The 25,885-nt window shown below is 46.4% G+C and overlaps 1 pseudogene; it reads left to right on the forward strand.

Annotated features, from left to right (window-relative positions):
- Positions 1-916: 916 nt before the first annotated feature.
- On the forward strand, positions 917-9,474 carry LOC109555708 (PI-PLC X domain-containing protein 1-like; annotated as a pseudogene).
- Positions 9,475-25,885: the final 16,411 nt, after the last annotated feature.

The raw sequence follows: 25,885 nt of genomic DNA on the forward strand, positions 1-25,885 counted from the left end.
CCAGCTAAGAAGACTGGAGTGGGTTGCCATGCCTTTCTCCAACTATGATATTAGAGGGGGCTGTTACTATAGAAGGGGAACTATCACTGTACAGGGGAGAGTATGACAATAGAAGGGGAGTATTACTGTAGAGGGGGGACCTTAAGAATAGAGACAACCCCTGTCCATGGAGAGCAGTAAACACAAAAATAAAGGTCCAGGCGTGTGTTTGCCATGAAAGGAGTCCTGATGGCATGCAGACCACCAGGACACCCACCCATAACAGGAGAGAGGGGACACTCAGACCCTGACTGGAGGCATTCCCAGCTTCTTAGCTGCTCAAGTGGGTGCTTCATCCTGGGAGCCTATCCAGTCACTTTTACTGCAGCAACACCCACCAGATGGAGAGACCGCCTCTGGGGAGTGAAGGGTGTGTGACCTTGTGCCTGGGCTCCATCGCCCCTAGGATGGAAGCCCCCATACCTGGAGCCCACAGGCTCAACTGGGCCCCTCTCAGCCCCAAGAGGAGGGGGCTGGTGCACAGTGCGAGGAAGGGGGACCCTCTGGAGGAGGTCGCCGGCTCTAGCCTCAGGGAGAGCAGACTTGAGCTGCTGGGGTCTGTCTGTTGGTCCCTGTCTCCCCGCTCCCTTGCTCCTCCTCAAACCCCCACTTAACCTCCTGTGTCTCTCTCCCGCCTCGCCCTACTTCTGTCTGTCTCTCTTCATGTCTCTGTCCATTTCTCTCTGTCTGTTTCTCTGTCTCTAGAGCACTTCTCCCCTCTCCACCACCCCATCCTCCTTTCTCTTGGAGAGAAGTCCACAGGTACCAGTTTCTCAGAGCCACGCCTCCACGCCACCAGCACCGGGTCTTCTCTATGTCCTATTTTCATTATGCAACACCCCATTTCCTCCCCTAGATCGCCCAGGCTGGGCCTCCGATGGGCTGGCAGGTGAGCTTGCCCGGATCCTTCCTGTGCCACCAAGGTGAACGCCAACTGGATGTTGGTGCTGAGTTCTCAGCTCTGGGACATGCCCTCGCACCACCTCTCCATCCCAGGTGAGGCCCCGCAGGCTTGGCTCAGCAGGGATGCGGCTGCGAGACGGGTCCAAGTGTGGGAAGCCTCAGAGCCAAACATGCACACATGCAGGCACACACAGGCACACTGAACACACACACGCATGCACACACACACACCAAACACATATGCATACATACTGCACACACACACATACACACACCAGCACCTTCCCTTGTCTGTCCACTTTATCCCATTCAACCCGGAAGGTACGAGAACCCCCGAGAGCCTGCCTTCAGGACACATGCCGGCCTCCCTGGGGGGCGGGGTTGTGTCTTCTCAGCCACTCTGTCCTACTCCTGGGGACCCCTCACCTTTCCACCCACGTTTTCCATCAGAGCTTGTGCAGCACCTTCTGCACTTGAGCCTGGAGGGCCCAAAGTTTAAGGGGTCCACCCGCCCCCAAAACAACTCGATAAGTGATACCAGAACTATCTAATTAAAATGAGGAACCTCTGACTCCAGCCAGTTTGCTTGCAAAAAGTGCTGCAAAGCTCAGCTATGGGCAGGCATCTGGATTTGGGGATGGCCAGTGGTGACCAGGCAGGCGGGCACTTCCAGGGTGACACTGCTGTGCTCAGGCCATCTGAGGGGTGGCCACCAGACACCGTGGCCTGGGAGGGGAGGGTCCCTGCCAGACAGCACCCTGCTCACCTCCTCAAGGTGCAGACGTGCCCCATTCTCCACCAGCACTCCTCTGGCCGTGCAGACACTGGGCCCTGCCCTGGCTCTGTGACCCTGGGCACTGCCCGCTGGGAGCACACATGGACAGTTGGACAAACAGGAAGTGTTGTTTTCTATGGAAGGCAGCTTTAGACTCTTTCTCACCCTCTCAACAGCTGTGGGGTTCTATGCCGGCCACCCCACCCTGCCTGGGAGGAGGGGCCCCCACACGGCTCTGCCCTTGAGAGTGTGGAGCAGACAGGGAACCGTGGACCCAGTCTCTCGGCCCTTCCGGGTGCTTCCTGTGGGGAAAGCTGTGGGGGCCCCACAAGGAGGAGGCTTCGGAGTCTGCAGGACCACAGAGGGGCCCTTGGCCGCTCTCCTTCCTGTTCCCCTTACAAAATAACTCATGATGCCTCTCCCCCAAGCCCAGGCACCACTCATCTGCTTCTGTCTTTGTAAATTTGCCTGTTCTGGACATCTCTTATAAATGGACAGGTAAAATGTGTCCTTCTGTGTCTGCTTCTCTCACTGACCATCGTGTGTTCAAGGTCCATCCATGATGTAGCCTGTGTCAGAACTTCACTCCTTTTCATGGTGACTCATACACCACTGTATGCATGGACCACATGCTGCTGACCCACCCACCCATCCATCCATCCACACACACACCCACCCATCCACTCATCTATCTGTCCATCCACCCACTCACCTATCCATCTACTCATCCATCCAACCAACCCACATCCATCCATAAATCCACCCATCCATCATCCATCCATCCATCCATCTACCGACCAATCCATCATCCACCCATCCACTGATTGACCCATCCACCAACTCACCATCCATTCATCCATCCATCCACTTATCTATCCACCCATCCATCCACTCTTCCATAACATCATCAAATCAAATTATATTATGAACTTGTAAATCCTCCTTCCCATCCCTTGACCCTGAGAATACATAAGAGAAGAAAAAACGAGAAAGAAATAAAGCTAGTCCAAACCTATGTTCAGAGACAGAAGCGAAGGATTTCTGGATTGTCCCCAGGTGACTGCTAAAGTGTGAACCTCTCCACACTGTCTCTGAAACAGATCACACAGATTTAAAAGGGAAAAGAATAACTAAAACCACGCATCAGTGACCACAACATTGGCGTCATAAAGAGCCTGAAAATACTATGAATAACTTCAAAGTACTTGTAACTAGAGAGGGTCTGTCTGTGCTCAGTTGTCTGACTCTTTGCAGCCCCATGGACTGTACCCGCCAGGCCCCTCTGTCCATGGGATTCTCCAGGCAAGAATAATGGAGTAGGTTCTCATTCCCTTCCCAGGGGATCTTCCCAACCCAGGGATCACCCCTGCATCTTTTACGCCTCCTGCTTTGGCAAGCGGGCTCTCTGCCACGAGAACCACCTGGGAAACAACAAACCATAAAATCAAAAGCCATCTTAAGCCTTTCCTGTCCCAAAACGGGATTCCTTAAATAAATTCACTTTCACTTTCTCACTTCTGCAGAGACCCCATTTCGAGACAAGATTCAGTCCCCAGGACTCAGTGGATATGACTTTCGGGACTCCGCCATACCCCGAGGCGCTTTAGCTGTGCATCGTTAGGGCAGCTTGGGGGCACAGAGGACAGGCTCAGGGGGTGATGTGTCCCCTGCCTGGTTTGCCTGCAGGGAGCCACAGCACGATGACCTACTGCCTGAACAAGAAGTCACCCATCTCTCACAAGGAGTCGAGGCTGCTGCAGCTTCTGGGCAAAGTGCTGCCATGTGTCACCCTGCCCGTGGTGCTCAAGAGGTCCACCACCCAGGTGAGGGTCTGCGGGCATGCCTGGGCCCTGGACCCAGCTCCAGCCGCTAGTGTCACCCACAGGGGGCGGTGTCCTTATCCCTCTTGGGGAAACGGGATTGAGAACAAACCTGCTGTAAAGCAGAATTGCTGTTTAGTCGCTCAGTCATGTCTGACTCATTGCGACCCCATGGACTGTGGTCTGCCAGGTTCCTCTGTCCATGGGATTCTGCAGGCAAGAATACTGGAGTGTGTTTCCATGCCCTCCTCCAGGAGATCTTCCCCACCCAGAGAGCCTCCCAGAAAGGTAGGAAAGGACACAGCTTGACTGTGGAACCAGCCTGAAGCCAGAACGGGGACCCATGGACTAACAGCATCACCGTCTGAAGTCACAGAGGCTGGGGGAGCTGGGAGGGGAAGGGGGAGGCTGGGTCCCGCCCTTTGTGCAGCTGAGCTGACACCAGAGCTCCTTCCTGGTCCCAGATAAGCAATAGCTGAGTTCCCATGTCCTCTGAGGTGGGTTTACGTTTGCACCCCAGCACCCACTCCAGGGAGACTTTCTTGGTGGTGCAGATGGTAAAGAATCAGCCTGCAATGCATGGGACCCGGGCTAGATCCCTGGATCGGGAAGATCCCATGGAGGAGAAAATGGCACCCAACTGTAGTATTCTCACATGGGAGGTCCCAGGGACAGAGGAGCCTGGAAGGCTAGAGTCCATGGGGTCACAGAGAGTCGAGACGACTGAAGCAACCGAGAACACACGCACGCACTCACACCCGTCCCCTGTAGTGCTTCTCCAGGGTGGATCGGGGGTTTTATGGGGTGCAGAGAAGCCAGGGTGGGACGCAGTCATTGTGGAGGATGGAGAGGAGTCAATGGCGGGGGCCGTGTCTGTGGGGATGGAGCACCCAATTGACAGTGGTCCTGTCACTGGCACACACATTACCCAGGGGGTGGATGCAGGATGGGGTAGAAAACCCATCTGGGCTCAGGTGCCCTCAGGAGCAGGGGCCCACCTGGGCGGGACAGATGGCCCCTGCCTTCCTGTACCCGCACTTGAGGGGCACTCATATTCCTGGTTTTTCTGCTCCTGGGCTGGTCCTCCCAAGAGGACAAGAGGCTGTCAAGCACAGCTCTTACCTGTGTGATTGCTTCCTCCTGGGAGGTCCCTGGTTGCTGGAATCCTCCTCAGGGGATCTGATTGGCAGAGAGCCAGGGCTGGAATGGGAACAACTACATTCTTGCTTGCATCAGGTGCCTAAGCCTGGCCTTAAGAGCTCACACCCAGAGGAGGGAGTGAGCAGCAGGGGGTCCACCAGAGCCCGGGAGTCCTGCAGGACTGGGGTCCCTCTGCTCGGAGGGTCCCTTGGTGCTGGGTCCCTCTCTTCTGCGTCCCTCCAGGGAAGGGTCCCCTCCATACTGGGGGACCTCGGTGCCATGGTCTCAAGTGGTATGGCTGCCAAAGAGATCTGGGTGTGTGCGGGGTGGGGGGCACAGGTGGTCTTTCAGGGGGTGTTTAAGATCAGCGGCTGCAGCAGCACTTCATTTAATCCTTGTAGAGGTGGATGGCAAGTGCCTGACAATAGCTGACAATACTCATATGAATCTTTGTTTTTTCTTTTAATTTGGATTGTGGGGAGGAGGGGGGCTGTGACATCCTTCCCCTTTTTTTATCCTTATATCTTTTTCTTTTTCCATTATGACTCTGTGTAGAGAACACAGTACCATTTACTGCTACTAGTTTAGTTAATATTAGTTTTTTGCTTTTTCTTTTATTTTGGATAGAGAGAATCTATTATTTTCTTCCCCACTTTTTTATCCTCATGTTTTTTTCTTTTCCCATTATGACTCCTTGTAGAGAACACAGTACATTTTCTGCTACGAATTTATATTAGGGCTTCCCTGGTGGCTAGTTGGTAAAGAATCTGCTTGCAATGAGGGTGATGTGGGTTCCATCCTGGGTTGGAAAGATCTGGAGAATGGAAAGGCAACCCACTCCAGTAATCTTGCCTGGATAATTCCATGGACAGAGGGATCTGGTGAGCTACAGTCCACCGGATCGAAATGAGTTGGAAACAACTGAGCAACTTTCACTTTTCAATGTACGTTAAAGTTATTTTTTGCTTTCTCCTGTCTTATTTGTGTCGTGGACAGATGTTTTGTCCTTTCGTTCTCTTCCCTTGATTCCTTCTTGCCTTTCCTAGTGCTGTTTGTGGGGGTGGGCACAGACCTCTGTGGGTCTAGTGTGTCCTCATGTCCAAGGGTCCAGCTTGGGTGTCATGGAGCCTTGGCATTGAACCCACAGGGAGCTTCCACCCAGGGACTGCCTGAAGGAGGGTGAGGCTTGACTCTGCAGGAACACCCCACCAAGACCACAGTCTCGACCCGGGCTCTGTGCTCCACATGACCAGTGACCATGGGGACTCTGTTCCCAGAAGCAGTGCCTCAACCCCAGCAGCACCAACACGGTTGATTTCACAGTGGCCAATGTGGCCCTCAGTTGGGCATCCTCAGTGCATGCCCAGCCCCTGAGTGGGGGGCCACCCTCTGTGCCCAGCACAGATGACCGACCTCTGTGTGCAGGTGCTGAGCATCATGAAGCACGTGGATGCTGGTGTGAGGACCTGCAGATGGCGCACATGGAAGAGGGCACCGAGCGGAACCTGCACTCTGGCCACATGGTGTACATGACGGCCCTCACGGAGGTGGGGGTGGGGGCAGGGGTACGGACAGGGGGTCCGCCAGCCAGGGACACCACGTCTGGCCCAGGCAGGAGGGGGAGTGCCTCTGAGGGGATGGGCACACGTCCACTCAGGTGGACATGTGGTCACTCCAGGCAGGAGAGGCTGACCTCTAAGGGGACAACACAGGTCCACTCCAGTTAGAAGATGTTGACCTCTAAGGGGATGGACACACATCCACTCAGACAGACACACATCAACTCAGATGGACACAAAGTCACTCCAGGCAGGAGAGGCTGACCTCTAAGGGGACAACACAGGTCCACTCCCATTAGAGGACACTGACCTCTAATGGGACAGACACACGTCCACTCCAGGCATGAGAGGGCTGACCTCTGGCATCAGTCACTCAGAATTCCCGACCAACGTGCGTTTCTAAACTCACACCCGCACCCCTGGCCTCTGGGGTGTCTCCCAGAATTTGGCTATACCAGGTCCCTGGTATATACACGTCTTTTCCTGTGTCCAGTTTTAGGGTGTCCAGTCCATTCTCTCGGCTGTTGGCCAAGTCACTCAATGTCCCACCCTGGCCTCAGACCCCAGTGCCCCCACGACAGAACCTAATGACCCTTGGGGTCTGGAGGTTCTGTCCTGGGCCTCAGTGTGCATGTACCCTGCTGGCCTCGTACGCTCCCTGGAGTACAGACTTCACACGATATTATAAGCAATGCTCTCTGCTGCTGTGCATGCACACACATATGCATATCCGTGCACACACAGACCCTGAACACATGCACACCTGTGTGAGCACCTGTACCTACTGAAGTGTGTACATACACACACACACACACACACACACACACACACACCAGCACACCAGAGCAATGCCATGGCTCCCCACTGCCACTCAAGAGAGGCTGGGTCCCTTAGGAGCATGACATAAAGACATGCTTTATGTCTTTGTGTGTCAGGACACCCCAACCCGTCTGTAGAGTGGCTGTGCTGGGGGAATTCCCCACCCATGACCCTCTGTTTCTCAGTACAAGGCCCTTCACCCCACCCCCACCCAGGACATGCTCACGGAGATCTGAGTGGCTGGAGAACCACCCCCAGGAAGTGGTTATCTTGGCATGCAGGAACTTTAAGGGCGTGATACAGGACCTGCACGAGTACCTGATGGGCTGCATCAAGAACATCTTTGGGGACATGCTGTGTCCCCATGGGGTGTGAGCAGGGGCCACAGGCTCCCCATGCTCTTGGCAGCGGGGGTGGTGGGAGCACTAGGCCTCACTGTAATCAGACTATCCACTCACTGCGTGAGGCTGATTCAGGCACCAGGTGATGCTGCTCATGGAACCCCAGTAATCCACCCACCACTGTCTCCACTCAAACACCCCAATGACCAGCCCATCACTGGTCACAGGCACCCCCAATAATCCACCCTGCCTGGTCTCTATTCAGACACCCCCAAAATCCATCAATCATGCCTCACGATGCCCCAGTAATCCACCTGCCATTTTCTATCAAAAACCCCAATAATCCATCCACCTCTGTTTCCACTCAGGCACCCCAATAATCGACCCATCACTGCTCAAGACACCCCAATAACCCACCCATCACTGTCTCCACTCAGACACCCTAGTAATCGACCCACTAGTGTCTCTACTCAGACATGCCAATAACCCACCCATGACTGTCTCTTCTCACAGAGAACCCAGTAACAAGCCCATCACTGCTCATAGACACCCTAATAATCCACACATCACTGTAGCTTCTCAGACACACCCAATAACTGACACATTGTGTCACAAGGCACCCCAATAACCCCTGTGCACATGTCTCACAGGCACCCGGGTAATTCTCCCCCTAGGAGGTGCTGACTCTGCACCAGCTGTGGTCCCAGGGCCAGCAGGTCATCCTGTCGTACAAGGACGAGGCATCCGTGAGTCAGCATGCAGAACTGTGGCCCGGTATCCCCTACCGGTGGGGGAACCAGGTGAAGCCCAGAGACCTCGTCCACCACCTGGAGCTCATGAAGAGCTGCAGCCACCCAGGGGAGTGCTGCCTTCAAACCGGGACACCTGGTCACATGCATGTCCTAGTGCATGGGGCTGGCTTTGGGTTCAAGTGGAGAAATGGGACAGGATGTATTAGGGGACGTTATTCTGTTCAGCACATGGGGACCAGAGCATGGACATTCTTGGGGATGTTACCGTGTCCACCACAGGGGGTCAGGATGTAGACAGGATGTGGACATCCATGTGGACATTATTGTGTCCACCACACAGGGCCAGGACATGGACATCTTTGGGGTCACTGTCCAGCCCGCCTGCCCTCTGTAACAGGAGAAATTCATGAATCAACACCCCTGTGAGCCCCTGCTGTCTGAACTTTGGTCTCTGTCGGATATCTGAATCTCTGACCTCTGCGGAGGCCAGAGTCTGGGTGAGTGATGGCACAGCTTGGTGACTGCATGGGCAGGTGACCCCATGGGTTAGGGGTCACATGGGTGGGTGACTACATGGGTGGGTGACCCCATGGGTTACTGGTCACATGGGCGGGAGACCGTGTTGGTTGGAGATCGCATGGGTGGGTGACTGTGTGGGTGGGTGACCAGTTTGAGTTGCTGAGTGCAGGGTGGGTTACCATGTGAGTTGCTGACCCGGTGAGTGGGTGACCGCTTGGGCGGGTGACGGTGTGAGTCGGTCATCATGTGGACAGGTGAGCGCATGCCCTCACAGGTTAGTGACCCCATGGGTGGGTGCCCACGGGGGTTGGTGGCCAGTGAAGGGATCACTGCATGGGGTAGTGACCCCGTGGGTGGGGGACCATGTGAGTCGGTGACCACACGGTTTGGTTGGCCACATGACTCCGTGGGTTAGTGGCCGCACACGTGGGCGGCTGACCCCACAGCCGGCACCATGAACAGCAGCCCCTCTCTTGTCCCAGGCAGGCTGATGGTGGCTGGCATCAACCTCTCAGAGAACCTGGAGTTTGTCCGCGTCCACCCGGCCTGGTCCCTGGAGAAGCTGACCCAGTGGGGGCTCCCCTACCTTTGTGCATGGGTGCGGGGCCAGTGCCCGGGGTCGGCCACCCGCCGTACCAACACCGTCGCAGGCAACTTCATCTGGGCTGACGGGTTTGTTGGTGACGTCATTGGGTTGAACTGGAAGCTGCTTGGGGCTGAAGGACGCCACATGTGAGGAGCTGGGCATCACAGAGGCTGCGTCTCAGTCACGTCCTGCGACGATACCTGCCTGAACCGGAAGCCGCCTCGGGGCTGAGGGACGGCGCACTGAGGAGCTGGGCCTTGCGAAGGCAGCTTCTCGTTCGCATCCTGTGACGTCACCGGCCTGAACCGGAAGCGCCTCGGGGCTGTCCGTTGGCACGTTGAGGAGCTGGGCGTTGCGGAGGCTATTCTCAGCCCTGTCCTTTGGGGCTTGTCATCCGTCGACGCGTCCACTGAATGTGGGTGACTGCCGAGGTGGGGCCAGGTGGCAGGGTCCATGGTCTCCTCGGTCCTCCGTGTGTCTCTCGGTGACTGCAGGGTGTGAGGGGATAATTAAAGGTGAGTGCACTCAGAGAACCTGGAGTTTGTCCGCGTCCACCCGGCCTGGTCCCTGGAGAAGCTGACCCAGTGGGGGCTCCCCTACTTTTGCGCATGGGTGCGGGGCCAGTGCCCAGGGTCGGCCACCGGCCATACCAACATTGTCGCAGGCGAATTCATCTGGGCCGACGGGTTTGTTGGTTCTCAGGTCTGTGGTTTCCCCATGGGAGAGGCTGGGGTGCCCCCTCTCCCCAGGCACTGAGACTAGCAGACGGTGACCCCCAGCTGGGGAGGGGAGGAGGCACTATGACATAGTGTCCATAGGCGGGGACTGAGCGCATAGCGATCCCACTGAGAAATCCCTTTTATTAGATAAGGGGCTTCCCTGGTGGCTCACTTAAGAAGGCCTTCTTATCTCTCCTTGCTAGTCTTTGGGACTCTGCCTTCAGGTGGCTATATCTTTGTGTGTCTCCTTTGCCTTTCTCTTCTCTTCTCATCTATTTGTGAGGCCTCCTCAGACACCCACTTTGCCTTTTTGCATTTCTTTTTCTCGTGGATGGTTTTGATCACCACCTCCTGTACAATGTTAAGAACCTCCATCCACAGGTCTTCTGGTACTCTGTGTGCCAGATCTAACCCTTGAATCTATTTGTCACTTCCAGTGTATACTCACAAGGGATTTGAAAAAAAGCAAAGAAACAGAGGAAAACAATACAGTGGGAAAGACTGGAGATCTCTTTAAGAAAATGAGAAATGCGGAGGGAACATTTCATACAAAGACAGGCACAATAAAGGACAGAAACGTTATGGGCCTAACTAAAGCAGAAGAGATTAAGAAGAGGTAGCAGGAATACACAGAAGAACTGTTAAAAAAAATCTTAATAACCTGGATAACCACGATGGTGTGATCACTCACCTAGAGCCAGACATCCTGTAGTGCAGACACATGGGCCTTAGGAAGCAGCAGTACGAGCAAAGCTAGTGGAGGTGATTAAATTGTAGCTGAATGCTTTCAAATCCTAAACGGTGGTGCTGTTAAAGTGCTGCACTCAATATGCCAGCCAGTTTGGAAAACTTGGCAGTGGCCACAGGACTGGAAAAGGTCAGTTTTCATTTCAATCCCAAAGAAGGGCAATGCCAGGCAGTGTTCAAACTACCGCACAACTGCACTCATTTCACATGCTAGGAAGGTAATGCTCAAAATCCTTCAAGCTAGGCTTCAAGAGTATATGACCCAAGAACTTCACAGTCCACACATTCATTTTTTTAAATTTAATTTAATTTTTAAACTTTACAATATTGTATTGGTTTTGCCATATATCAAAATAAGCAACCTAGATGTCCATCAGCAGATGAATGGATAAGAAAGCTGTGGTACATATATACAATGGAGTATTCCTCAGCCATTAAAAAGAATACATTTAAATCAGTTCTAATGAGGTGGATGAAACTGGAGCCTATTATACAGAGTGAAGTAAGCCAGAAAGAAAAACACCAATACAGTATACTAACTCATATATATGGAATTTAGAAAGATGGTAACAATAACCCTGCGTACGAGACACACATTCAAACAGTTGATTCTAAATGCACAGTGATGCCACAAAGATGGTCAAGGCAAAGACACACAATGTGATTTTATTTATGTCTAAATCAGTGAAACAAAATATTCACTGCAAGGTACAAACTTTTTTATCATGAAAAATCTTATATTTGAATATGAAATATCCTGCTGAAATTGAAAAAATATGTTTTAAAGTGAAATTCTTTAATTGTCAATTATTTTGAGACTATGGGAAAAAAGAAAATAAAATTACGTTCATTGGGGCTGCTTCAGTTCAGTTCAGTCGCTCAGTCATGTCCAACTCTTTTCATTGGGGGCTGCTTAAACTTTCACAGATTTTTTTTCTTAAAAATTCCCTTACAGTTTTACAGTCTTAATTAGACATAAAATGATCAGTAGATTTTATACTATGTTTGTTTTCTGAACATTTTCATTTCCTTTAATTTATGAATGTAACTGGAATATTTTTCTATTAAGTGAGTATTAAAAATTACTCCTCTCTCCTGTATGGAACACACTGCTTGCCCTACTGTTGGGAGACATTTTATTGCCTAAAACCTTTCATAATTCAACTCTACGATCTAGGTTTTTTGTTTGTTTGTTTTGCTTTGTTTAGGCTGAGAATTTTCTCATCTATTTTTAGTATCTTCAGAGTCTCTGTTAGGCATACGTCTGCTGTTGTTGCCTTGCACAGTCGTGTCCCAACTCTTTGCCACCCCATGGACTGTAAGCCCACCAGTCTCTTCTGTTCACGGGGATTCTCCAGGCAAGAATACTGGAGTGGGTTGCCATGCTCTCCTTCAGGGGATCTTCCTGACCCAGAGATGGAATTCGCACCTGCTATGGCTCCTGCATTGCAGGTGGATTTTTTACCACTGAGGGAAAATAGATCATGTATACATGAAACCCACTTTAATTATGAAGACTCATAATTGGTGAAAAGCAAAGATGGAGAAGCCCAAACAAGCATTTATCTTTTACCAATTAATAATAAGAAAACCCCCTTCATTTCAATTTGTCTTCCTTTATTTTTTCAATTAACTTTTCATTGAAGGATGATTGCTTTCCAGAATTTTGGTGTTTTCTGTCAAACTTCAACATAACAGTCTTTCTTAACTCATAGTTTCTCTTCAATATCATCTTATCCTGTGTCAATAACTTCTTTTAACATTTCTTACAGACAAGGTATCTGCTGAGCATGAATTCCCCAATTTTTGTTGATATGAGAATATCTCCTTCTCCTTTGCTTTTGAAGGATAATATTCCTGGACATAGAAGTTAATTTCAGTAGTTTTTTTTTAAAAAAGCATTTCATTTATTGACATGTTGTACCTGTACCATGGATTTACTAGTTAAGCTGTATAATTCATTGATTTGTAACTTATTCATAGGTTGAATAACCATAACCACAGCCTCATTCTAGAATATTTTCATCACTTCAATGGGAAACACTCTCCAGTTGGCAGACATTTTCCATTTGCCCCTTCATCTGGGCCCTTTCATTCACTCCTCTGTTTTCCGTCTTTAGAGCATTACCTAATCTGGGACATATGCATTCACATGAACAGTATAATGCAATACACAGCCTTTTGTTCCCAGCTTCTTTTAATTAACATAATCATTTCAGAGCGCTAGCATGGAATAGCTTGTATAAGAACTCCATTAATTTGATGGGGCCAAATAATTTTGCATTGCATGTTTTATTTATTCGATCACCAGTTGATGGACATTTGAGTTATTTCAACTTTTTAAACTTTTTTTAGTTTATTTCTTTTTAAACTTTATTTTTAATTTAATAATTTAAAAATTTTAAATTTAATGGCTTTTTCTGCATCTATTTAGGTTATCATATGATTTTTAGCTTTCCTCTGGTTAATATGGTCTGTCACATTGATTGATTTGCAAATATTGAAGAATCCTTGCATCCCTGGAATAAACCCAACTTGATCGTGGTTTTTGATGTGTTGTGGAATTCTGTTTGCTAAAATTTTGATGAGGATTTTTTTGCATCCATGTTCATCAATGATATTGGTTTGTAGTTTTCTTATTTGGTCTTGTCTTTGTCTGGTTTTGATATCAGGGTGATGGTAGCCTTGCAGAATGAGTTTGGAAGTGTTCCTTCCTCTGCAGTTTTTTGAAAGAGTTTTAGAAGGATAGGCATTTGCTCATCTCTGAATGTTTGATAGAATTCACCTGTGAAGCCACCTGGTCCTGGACTTCTGGCTTTGGGGAATTTTTCAATCACAGCTTCGATTTGGAGCTTGTAATTGGGTTGTTCATAATTTCTATTTCTTCCTGGTTCAGTCTTGGAAGATTGAGTTTTTCTAAACATCTGTCCATTTCTTCCAGGTTATCCATTTTATTGCCATAGAGTTGTTCATAATAGTCTCTTATAATCCTTTGTATTTCTGCATTTTCTGTTGTAACCTCTCCTTTTTCATTCCTAAGTTTGTTGATTTGATTCATCTCTCTATTGTTCTTGATAAGTCTGGCTAAAGGTTTATCAATTTTGTTTATCTTCTCAAAGAACCAGCTTTTAGTTTATTAATCTTTGATATTGTTTCTTTCATTTATTTTTCATTTATTTCTGTTCAGATCTTTATGATTTCTTTCCATGTACTAATTTTGGCTATTTTTTGTTGTTCTTCTTTATCGGTTGTTTTAGGAGTCAATTGAGGTTATCTATTCGATGCTTTTCTTGAGTTAGGGTCGTATTGCTACAAACTTCCCTCTTAGAACTGCTTTTCCTGCATCCCATAGGTTTTGAATTGTTGTGTTTTCATTGTCATTTTTTCCTAGAAAGTTTTCAATTTCCATTTTTATTTCTTCAGTAACCTGTTGGTTATTTAGAAACATGTTGTTTAATCTCCACGTGTTTGTGTGTCTTACAGTTTTTTTTTTCTACTACTTGATATCTAGTCTCATAGTGTTGTGGTCAGAGAAGATGCTTGATACAAGTTCAATTTTGTTAATTTTACTGAGGTTTGATTTGGGACCCAAGATGTGGTCTATCCTGGAGAATGTACCATGTGCACTTGAGAAGAAGGTGTATTCTTCTCCATTTGGATGGCATGTCCTCAAGATACCAATGAGATTCATCTCATCTCATGTGTCATTTAAGAGATGTGTTTCTGTATTAATTTTCTGTTTTGATGACCTGTCCATTGGTGTGAGTGGGGTGTTAAAGTCGACTATGATTGTTTTACTGTCACTTTCTCTTTTAATGTCTGTTAGTGTTTGTCTTATGTATTGAGGTGCTCCTGTGTTGGGGGCATAGGTGTTTACAATTGCTATGTCTTCATCTTGTATTGATCCCTTCATCACTATGTAGTGTCCTTTAACTATTGTAATCGTCTTTAGTTTAAGGTATGATAAGAGGATTGCTATTCCATATTTCTTTTGATTCCCATATGCATGGCATGTATTTTTCCATCCTGTCACTTTCAGTCTATATGTGTCCTTAGGTCTGAAGTGGGTTTCTTGTAGACAGCATGTACATGGGTCTTTTTCTTTTAAATTAATGTATTTATTTTAATTGGAGGCTACTTACTTTGCAGCATTGTGGTGGGTTTTGCCATATATTGAGTTGAATCAGCCATGGGTGTTCATATCTTCTCCATCCTGAAACCCCGACCATTTCTCTCCCCATCCCATCCCTCAGGGTTTTCCCAGTGCACCGGCTTTGAGTGCCCTATGTCATGCATCAAAGTTGGATGGGTGATCTATTTCACATATCGTAATATGCATGTTTCAGTGCTAGTCTCTCAAGTCATCTCACCCTGGCCTTCTCCCACAGAGTCCAAAAGTCTGTTTCTATGTGTCCGTTTTGCTGTGTCGCATATATGGTCATCGTTGCCATCTTTCCCATATATATGTGTTAATATACTCTATTGGTGTTTTTCTTTCTGACTTACTTCACTCTGTAAAATAGGCTCCAGTTTCATCCACCTCATTAGAACTAATTCAAATGCATTCTTTTTATTTGCTGAGTAATATTTTATTGTGTATATTTACCTCAGCTTTCTTATCCATTTGTCTGCCAAAGGACATCTAGGTTGCTTCCATGTCCTGAGTATTGTAAACAGTGCTTCGATTAACAATGAGGTACACATGTCTGTTTCAATTCTAGTTTCCTCGGTGTTTATGTCATATGGCAATTCTATTTCCAGTTTTTTTTAGGAATCTCCACACTGTTCTCTGGAGTGGCTGCACTAGTTTGCATTCAAAGAACTAGTCAGTTCTTTGCATCAGGTGGCCAAAGCATTGGATTTTCAGCTTCAGCATCAATCCTTCCAATGTATATTCAGGACTGATTTCCCTTAGGATTGACTGGTTTGATTTCCTTGCAGATCAAGGGACTCTGCAGAGTATATATGTGTATGAATCAATATTTGTTGTGCTTATGCTGCCCTCTCATGGATAAATAGAAGAATGCTAATGAATGTAATTTATAAAATCCAGATGTATTCTCTCATATGTATATGTGTGTATGAATAAATATTTACGGTGTTTATGCTGCCCTTTCGTGAAGAATGCTTATGAATGTAATTTAGAAATACAGATGTGTTCTCTCATATGTATATGTCAGTTCATATGTATATGTTAATTGCTCAGTCGTGTCTGTCTCTTTGTGACCCCATGGACTGCAGCACACCAGGCTTCGCTGTCCATCACCAACTCCCGGAGCTTACTCAAACTCATGTCCATCGAGTCCATGATGGCATCCAACCACCTCATCATCTGTCATCCCCTTCTCCTCCGGTGTTCAATCTTTCCCAGCATCAGGGACTTTTCCAATGAGTCAGTTCTTCACATCAGGTGGGGAAAGTGTGTGGGTATGAATAAATATTTACTGTACTTTAGCTGCCCTCTCATTGAGAAATAGAAGGCTGCTTATGAATTTACTTCATAAAATCTGAATGTATTTTCCCATATGTATCAGTTCAGTTCAGTCGCTTAGTCATGTTTGACTCTGCGACCCCATGAATTGCAGCACGCCAGGCCTCCCTGTCCACCACCAACTCCCAGCGTTCACTCAGACTCACGTCCATCCACTCACGTCAGTGATGCCATCCAGCCATCTCATCCTCTGTTGTCCCCTTCTCCTCCTGCCCCCAATCCCTCCCAGCATCAGAGTCTTTTCCAATGAGTCAACTCTTCACATGAGGTAGCAAAAGTACTGGAGTTTCAGCTTTAGCAGCATTCCTTCCAAAGAAATCCCAGGGCTGATCTCCTTCAGAATGGACTGGTTGGATCTCCTTGCAGTCCAAGGGACTCTCAAGAGTCTTCTCCAACACCACAGTTCAAAAGCATCAATTCTTCGGTGCTCAGCCTTCTTCACAGTCCAACTCTCACATCCATACACGACCACAGGAAAAACCATAGCCTTGACTAGACGGACCTTTGTTGGCAACGTAATGTCTCTGCTTTTGAATATGCTATCTAGGTTGGTCACAGCTTTCCTTCCAAGGAGTAAGTGTCTTTTAAATTCATGGCTGCAGTCACCATCTGCAGTGATTTTGGAGCCCCCAAAAATAAAGTCTGCCACTGTTTCCACTGTTTCCCCATCTATTTCCCATGAAGTGATGGGCCTGGATGGCATGATCTTCATTTTCTGAATGTTGAGCTTTAAGCCAACTTTTTCACTCTCCACTTTCACTTTCATCAAGAGGCTTTTTAGTTCCTCTTCACTTTCTGCCATAAGGGTGGTGTCATCTGCATATCTGAGGTTATTGATATTTCTCCCGGCAATATTGATTCCAGCTTGTGCTTCTTCCAGTCCAGCGTTTCTCATGATGTACTCTGCATATAAGTTAAATAAGCAGGGTGACGGTATACAGCCCTGACGTACTCCTTTTCCTATTTAGAACCAGTCTGTTGTTCCATGTCCAGTTCTAACTGTTGCTTCCTGACCTGCATACAGATTTCTGAAGGGGCAGGTCAGGTGGTCTGGTATTCCCATGTCTCAGAATTTTCCACAGTTGATTGTGATCCACACAGTCAAAGGCTTTGGCATAGTCAATAAAGCAGAAATAGATGTTTTTCTGGAACTCTCTTGTTTTTTCCATGATCCAGCGGATGTTAGCAATTTGATCTCTGGTTCCTCTGCCTTTTCTAAAACCAGCTTGAACATCAGGAAGTTCATGGTTCACGTATTGCTGAAATGTGGCTTGGAGAATTTTGAGCATAACTTTACCAGCATGTGAGATGAGTGCAATTGTGTGGTAGTTTGAGCATTCTTTGGCATTGCCTTTCTTTGGGATTGGAATGAAAACTGACCTTTTCCAGTCCTGTGGCCACTGTTGAGTTTTCCAAATTTGCTGGCATATTGAGTGCAGCACTTTCATGGCATCATCTTTCAGGATTTGAAATAGCTCATATGTATGCTGCTGCTAAGTCACTTCAGTCATGTCTGACTCTGTGCGACCCCATAGATGGCAGCCCACCAGGCTCCCCCGCCCCTGGGATTCTCCAGGCAAGAACACTGGAGTGGGCTGCCATTTCCTTCTCCAATGCATGAAAGTGAAGTCGCTCAGCCATGTCCGACTCTTCGCGACCCCATGGACTGCAGCCTATCAGGCTCCTCCGTCCATGGGATTTTCCAGGCAAGAGTACTGGAATGAGTTGCCATTGCCTTCTCTGTGTGTATGAATAAATATTTATTGTGCTTATGCTGCCATCTCGTGGAGAAATAGAAGAATGATTGTGAATGTATAAAATCCAGATGTATTCTTTACATGTTGAAAATGATACTGTATAACTTTGTTAAAAATTAATATATGCTCATAACAGAAAATATAAAGTTGCTAGAAAAGTACAAAGAAAGAACAAAATCACCCATGATCTCATTTAACATTGGCTCAGCATTCTGAGTTCCTGGGACAGGGAGATAAAAAGATGAGGGTATGCTAGTTCTTTTATTATAAAATCATCTTTTCTGCTATTAGAATGTTAACATAGAACTTGGTTTTGATACGTGATTCTTGCTTTGTTTATTATCTTTAAGTCTCTGCTTTTACAAAGACCTAGCAATTTGTCCCTGTTTAGAGACTGTTTGCTTCAAGGTTGTTTTGTTTTTCCCATTTTTGCTATAATTAAAAAAAACGTTACATGTCATGGCTATGGTAAATAGTGATGCAGTGAACATTGGGGTGCATGCATCTTTTTGAATTAAGGTTTTCTCCAGGAAAATGCCCAGGAGTAGGCCATATGGACATCGTATTTTTTGTTTTCTAAGGAGCTGCCATAGAGTTCACCATATCGGTGGTACCAATTTACATGCCCTCTCACAATGCAAGAGGGTTCCCTGTTCTCAACGCTCTCTCCAAATTATTGTTTGTAGAGTTTTTGATGAGGGCTATTTGGACTGGTGTGAAGTAATACCCCATTGTAGTTTTGATTTGCATTTCTCTGGTAACTAGTGATGTTGAGCATCTTTTCAAGTGTTTGTTGGCCATCTGTATGTCTTCTTTGGAAAAATGTCTATTTAGATCTGCCCATTTATTGAGTGTTTTTTTTTTTTTTTAATCCTGGGCTACACGTGCTGTTTGTATATTTTGGAGAGTAATGCCATGATAACTAATGAGAACTATCTGTATAGCACAGGTAACTGTCCTCAGTGCTATGTGGTGACCTAAATGGGAAGGAAACTGAAAAAGGACGATGCATACACATATATACAAATACACACATACATGCAACTGGTTTACTTTGCTGTACAGCAGTAAGTAACACAACACTGTAAAGCAACTACATGTGTACATACCTTAGGCTCCATTTACAGAAAGTTCTAGATGAGGCAAAGCTAATGTTTACTGATAGAACTGAGAACAGGGGTTGCATCGGGGAAGGGGAATGTGGGGGAAGGGACCCAGGAGTTTTCCTAGGATGGTGGGAAAAAATATTGCAGTGAACATCATATATATAATCTTCGTGAAATTGCATAAATACTTCTGCAATGTAAATTCCAAACAACGTCTTGCTAATTGGCTCCATGCATTGATAAATTTACTGCTGCTGCTGCTTAGTCGCTTCAATCGTGTCTGACTGTGTGACCCCATAGGCGGCAGCCCACCAGGCTTCCTCGTCCCTGGGATTCTCCAGGCAAGAACACTGGAGTGGGTTGCCATTTCCTTCTCCAGTGCATGAAAGTGAAAAGTGAAAGTGAAGTCGCTCAGTCATGTCTGACTCTAGCGACTCCATGAACTGCAGCCTACCAGGCTTCTCCGTCCATGGGATTTTCTAGGCAAAAGTACTGGAGTGGGGTGCCATTGCCTTCTCTGGATAAATTTACTAGATACTGTCAAATTGTCCTTCAGAAAGTTGCATCACTTTATGCTTTCACAACAACACATGAGCACTCATTTTCCAAACTCTCATCTTCAATTTAGAGGAAACATTTGGTATTACTCAATGCTTTCATTGAGCTTTTGTCAGTTTTCATGGTGAGAAGTCGTATTCCATTATTGTTTTGGTTTGCATTTCTTTTATTACCAATTAGGTTCAACATTTTCTCCTGTTTTCTGGTAATCTTTATTTTTCTTCTGAGTAATTTGCATTTCTTTCTTCCCTTTGTTTACTTCGTGTTTGTCTTCTATTGGGTTTTTCACTATGTATTTAGAATTAACTGTTTGAACTTGGGGTGTATATTAGTACATTCCTTCAGGGACTGCACGCTGTGCAGGAAGTGGTCCCAAGGCCTTGCAAACCAATAAGGATACTCTGTGGAATGGAGAAATGGTAACATGGCAGCCTGTGTTGGCGACAAATGTTTAACAGAGTCTTCTCTTAATTAACCCCCTCATAGAAGACAGTGAATTTTTAAAGAGAAGTACTAAAACTGTGGCCGTATGAAATTACATATATATGTACACACCTATCTACACATATGTGTGTGCATATGTGTATATATATGTGTATATATACAGACTAAAATTTTGTACCTTGTGAATAATAAATAAAATACTAAAACCTGACATATATGACAACAAACTTTTACAACTTAAACCAACAAAATTTGGTCTTGCAGGGGAAAAATATTTAGTTACTGACACTATTTAAAAATCCTGAAGTATGGAGATGGTAATAAAAATAGAACCAGTTTTACTTGGTTTTATTCTTGTAATAAAACTCTTCATGGGCAATGCCCCCCAGTATTGCCTGCACTGGATGTGGGCCACTCCCTCTGCCCCGCCTGTGGAAGGCCACTGTTACATTCTAAATTCCTTAGCTAAAAAGGTCCTAATCATTATTGGCTTTGTGACCTCCAAAAACCACCATTATTTCCCTTGCTTTCCTCCCTCCTTCCTCCCCGCTCTTTCTTTCCTTTTCTTTCTTATACAATTGTTAAAGATTGCTTTCCATTTATAGTTATTACAAAGTACTGGCTATATTCCCCATGTTGCGCAATACATCCTTGAGCTCATCTTACACCTGAGACATTGTACCTCCAACTCCTCCAACTCTGTATTGCCCCTTCCCCTCTCCACTCCTCGCTGGTAACCAGTAGATTGTTCTATCTGTGAGCCCCTATTTTTGTTATATTCTCTACTTTGTGGTATTTTAAGGTTCTATAAGTGATATCATACAGTATTTTTCTTATTTTATTAAGTATTATACCTTACATGTTACAGCAAATGGCATTATTTCATTCCTTTTATGGCTGAGCAGCATTCCATAGGTCTTCCTTGGTGGCTCCAGGGCGAAGAATCCGCCTGTCAAGAAGGACATATGGGTTCAATCCCTAGGTAAGGAAGATCCCTTGGAAAAGGAAATGGCAACCCACTGGAGTGTTCTTGCCTGGAAAATTCCATGGACAGAGGAGCCTGGAAGGGTAGGGTCCATAGGGTCGCAAAGAGTGGGACATGACTTAGTGACTGAACAATGAGTGTCCCATAGTATATACATAGGGATTCCGGGATGGCTCAGACGGTAAAGTGTCTGCCCAAAATGTGGGAGACCCTGGTTTGATCCCTGGGTTGGGACGATCCCCTGGAGAAGGAAATGGCAACCCACTCCAGTACTCTTGCCTAGAAAATTCCATGGGTGGAGGAGCCCGGTGGGGTACAGTCCATGGGGTCGCGAAGAGTCGGACACGAGTGAGTGACTCCCCTTAATGATTTCCCTTAGTGACTGAACAACAACGACTGTCCCATAGTATATATATACCACATCTTTATCCATTCATCTGTCTATCATCTGATGGACATTTAAGTTGCTTCCATGTCTTGGTGAATGGTGTGCTTCAAGGAACATTGGGGTACATGTGTCTTTTTAATTAACATTGTGCTTTTTTTTTAATATACAAGAATGACACTGCTAGGTCATGTGTTGTTACATTTTTCATTTTTTGAGAAATCTCCTGCCGGGGTCCAGCCCCGGCTGATCCAGGGAGTTCGAAGTGGGGACAGCATTGGCGAGGATCAGGATACAATAGCTTCAATTAGATATTAATTAGAGATATAAAGAGTAATAGAATGAGGATAGCTCAGTAGGAAAATTCAGTGGAGAAAAGAGGCTGAGTAGCTTGGTTTATGCGGGAGACCAATAAAATTTCAAGACAAGAAGTTTGCACCACTTAAGTAGGCCACAGGCGTCCTTCCGTTCTCCCGAAGGAGAGGAGACACTGAGGCCTCCCCCGTCGGATCTTAGAAGCCCAGGCATAATTAGTAAGCATGGCGGGTTCCGCACTCCAGATGGAGACTCAGCCAGAGTTTGAGAGAGAGAAAGAGAGACATGGGGAGACCAGTCTTTCGAGGAACTTATCCCAATTCTTTATTTTCCATGGTCTACTTTTATACACTGAGATGTTATGCAAAAGTCACACGGGGTCAGCAGCCCTGACTTTTATCAAAGTCAGGTGCTTCATACAAATGTATACAGAGGTCTTAGGGATGTTACATCATCTTCTGGCCAGGGGCCCTGCTGACAATTTATGACCCTCTCCTTGTGACAGTGGTCAGTCAACCAGGACACTCATTTCTCCAGGGGTGATTATTCTTAAAACAGACGCCACCCAAATAAAGTTACATTCCTATAGGGTGAGGGTGCAGTGGGTTTTAGTTAAGGAAAGAATTTACTTAGCCTAAGGTCTAACGTGATTAATATCAAAGGTTAATACTTATTTCTATATATTCATTAATGTGTGTAAGGGCAGGGAATGTGGAGACTTAGCAACAAACATTGGCTCAACAAATGAAAAACCCTTCACCAATACAATTTCTAATCAGCCCACTATACTTATACTAATAATTTTCTAACTTCTCTAAAGAACCTGTTTTTAGAAGGTTTAAAGCATCTCGTGCCTCTCACGGTTGGGAGGCTGTGAGCAATCACATGTGGCCGGACAAGCCTGTCAGGCAGGCTAGAGAACCTTCAGAGGAGTTTGTAGGTTGAAACACTCCTATCACGCCCAGGAATTTTTATTAACTGGAGCTCTAAGTTAACTCCTTCTCCGAAAGAGGTGGTGGGGGACAGCCCCCTGTAAAGTCAGAGATGTAGGTGAGAGCACAAAGTAGTAAAGTAGGCAGGCTCTGGTTATGGGGGTAGATGCTCGAGGATCTCCAGGGGGACTCCTCAGGCTTGATCCCGCCCTTGCGTATGTCGAGCCTCCTTCCTCATGACCTTTGCCACGGGTGGAGTGCCTCACGCTGGCCCCCAACAATCTCCATACTGAAAACCACAAATATTTTACTCCTAAGAACTACCTTTTAGCAAGCAAGTTTGAGTTTTTGAGGCTGCTAGTTGCTGACATCATAACTTGAGGTGTAATAAACACTACTGTGAGGTAGGTGCCAAAGGGGCAACTACTTTGTATGCCTTTTTTAGCAAATAGCACTGCCACCCCTCGCATGACACAGCTCCCCAGCTAAGCTCCCAACTCTGCAGTCACACACAGAAACACAAAGTCCTCTTCCTCTTCTCCCATGAGAAGTGTATCTTTCGGGCTCAGTCTGGACCCAGTTCTTCCTCCTATTTTCTGGCTAACTGGACCTTCTGGTCCCATCTCCAACTCCACAGGACGCATCTCCCTCCCTCTTCACACATTTATCCCTTCCCTGTCCTCTCTGCCCCACAACCCCCCTCCACTGCTTATCAGAGAGCTCAGAGACAGAAAATTCCACATTAGGTTGATTTTATTTAAAGTTCATTATTAATGTGTGCTGTTGGTATAAGACTCAACGTCTGTACTGTTGGCCATTTCTCAGCGGCGAGACCCTTGAAGATTTCTGAGGTCTCTAGCCATGCTCTGAAGTCACTGGCTGCCCACTGGTCTAGCTGTCCCCCTGGCAGGGGTCCCCATGATCCCTGGGATCTCCTCCAGTTATTCTGATTCAGCTCTTCATTCACCTTGGAACACTGGCTACAGATTTTTGAGCCTTTGATTTTCTTCAGTTTCTTTAGGTGGGTGTTTCTGAGAAGATTCTTGGTCAGCTTTGGTTGAATTGCTTATTTACCCTCACGGTTACCCAGGCCACCTGGAGAAAACAAGAGAGTGAGTACAGAATGGCATTGGTTTGAGGAAGAGGGTGAAGATGGATGGGAATGATGGCTTCAGGAGAAGAGGTGTGGGCAGAGAAGAGGTATATGCCTGGCAAAGACAGGGGAGGGCTTCTTATGGGGAGGTGTCAATGGGCAAGAGGAGCTTGGGTGGGTTCAGGTCACCTTGACACATCTTTTGGGCCTTAGCTGATAGGGCGTTTTCATCTTTTCCTCCTGGGTATCTGGAGTCCACTGTTCCATAACTGCTCTAGAGCCTTGTGGCTTCCCAGTCACCTTAGTCGTTTTGAAGACTCCCAGTGGTCTGCTCCAGAGCCCCCAAGCACCCTTATATATACCACTACCCAGGGGGGCATATCCTTATGCTTTATGAGGTCAGCATGTCACTTCCCCAGGCAATGGTGGTCCTGGGTGAAACTTGACATCACAAAGCCCCATCCTGACATTAGGAAAGGATGCGGAGCAACTCAGATGATTTTGTGGGAGAAATGAGGCATTTTTAATGCCCCTTAAGAGCCCTTCAAACTCACCTCATCCTCATCTCTCTCAGACAACTCTCATGGGTTATATGACAGGGTTATATCCCCTCCAAACCTTGCCTCACAGCCACAGTACTCAGGCTTTCATTCTGTTCTCTCTCACCTTTCACCATTATCTAGTTTTTATTTTTTTTATTTTTTTAATCTAGTTTTTAATATCTCGCTTAAAATCCCTCCATGATAATTAGGCTGTATTGAAGTGTTTGCAGAAATCAGAATCATTCCACTTTCCTCCTACAAGGTTGTCTTAAAGCACATTGAAGACCATTTAATTCTGGGCCATCTTCCAGAAACCTTTTCCATCCCACCTCCTTTTCTCAGTGTTCACATAGCTCTCCTCACTTTTCTAGTTTCCAGTCTGAAACCCTAGTCTTCAGGCCATGAGACTGCACTGAATACACTTGCCCTTCCTCCACTTGGAGCTGCCTTGTTTCAAGACTAGGATTCATGGTCATCTCACTAGGTGTAGCTACCCAGGCTTTGGTTTTAAGAGGGTGATGGGGATGAAGCAGATAAATGCATACTTCAGGTTGGGCTGGATGATCCCAAGATGGAACTGACCACCTGCGACTGACTAGTATTCCCAGGAAAGGGGTGGAGCTTGCCCAGAGGTGTGTGAGCCTGGTGTGCAAAGGTCTTATCAACATGTGCCCTCACACATCTCTTTTCTCATCTTGTTTTCCTGCTGGCATCTCCATTGGAGCTAACCTCACAGTCGAGACCACTATGGAATTCATTTCCATGAAGAGCTACCACAAGTTTCCAGCTTCTTGGAGGAAACACTGAGTAATCATGTCCTGTCCATCCAGTTCCCACGGTCTCTCATTGAGGTGGTTGGTACTGGAGGAAAGAGGAATGAGTTGTGTGCTTCACCGCAGTCCTTGTGTTATGAATTGACAAACAGGGTCATCCAGCCTAAGGTGTGCTCCTGGGGACACAGTTTTTGGCTTCATGGGGCTTCCTGCGTTTCCTGTGAAGTGCTTATGGTGTCCACGGGTTGCTTATTCACCCTGGATGTATCACACTGCTTAAAATTTTACGAGGTAGAACAAACCCAAAAGAACTCTTAAAATTCTTTCTAACAAAGAACCTAAAACATGATAGGAAAATGTGAAACAGACACGAGCAAACATTTATAAGAAAGATGTAGCACTGGCCATTCACTTTATTAAGAGATGTTTAAAAGATATGAGCAGCCAATTGACAAGAAAAATATGGGACTAGACCCTAACCACATTAAAAATATATTTAATCTCACTACGGTAAGAACAATCATATTACAATTCCCATGACAAACCAAACTGACCCAGAAGTGGCATAGATTTTAGAGACTGCAGACAGAGACATTAAAATACTTGGAATAGTTGTGTTTTGTATATTATAAAATTAAGTAGAGATATGGAAATAATAAAATAGATGCATTTTCATCTTATAGACATGAAATCTATAGAGTCAGATGACAAACACAGTAGATAGAATAAATGACTGATTAGACAGGGCAGCTGGAGAAAATTGTGCACTTGAAGAGGTAGCAATA

This window comes from Bos indicus, chromosome X (assembly GCF_029378745.1).
Source record: "Bos indicus isolate NIAB-ARS_2022 breed Sahiwal x Tharparkar chromosome X, NIAB-ARS_B.indTharparkar_mat_pri_1.0, whole genome shotgun sequence".
Taxonomy (NCBI): Eukaryota; Metazoa; Chordata; class Mammalia; order Artiodactyla; family Bovidae; genus Bos; species Bos indicus.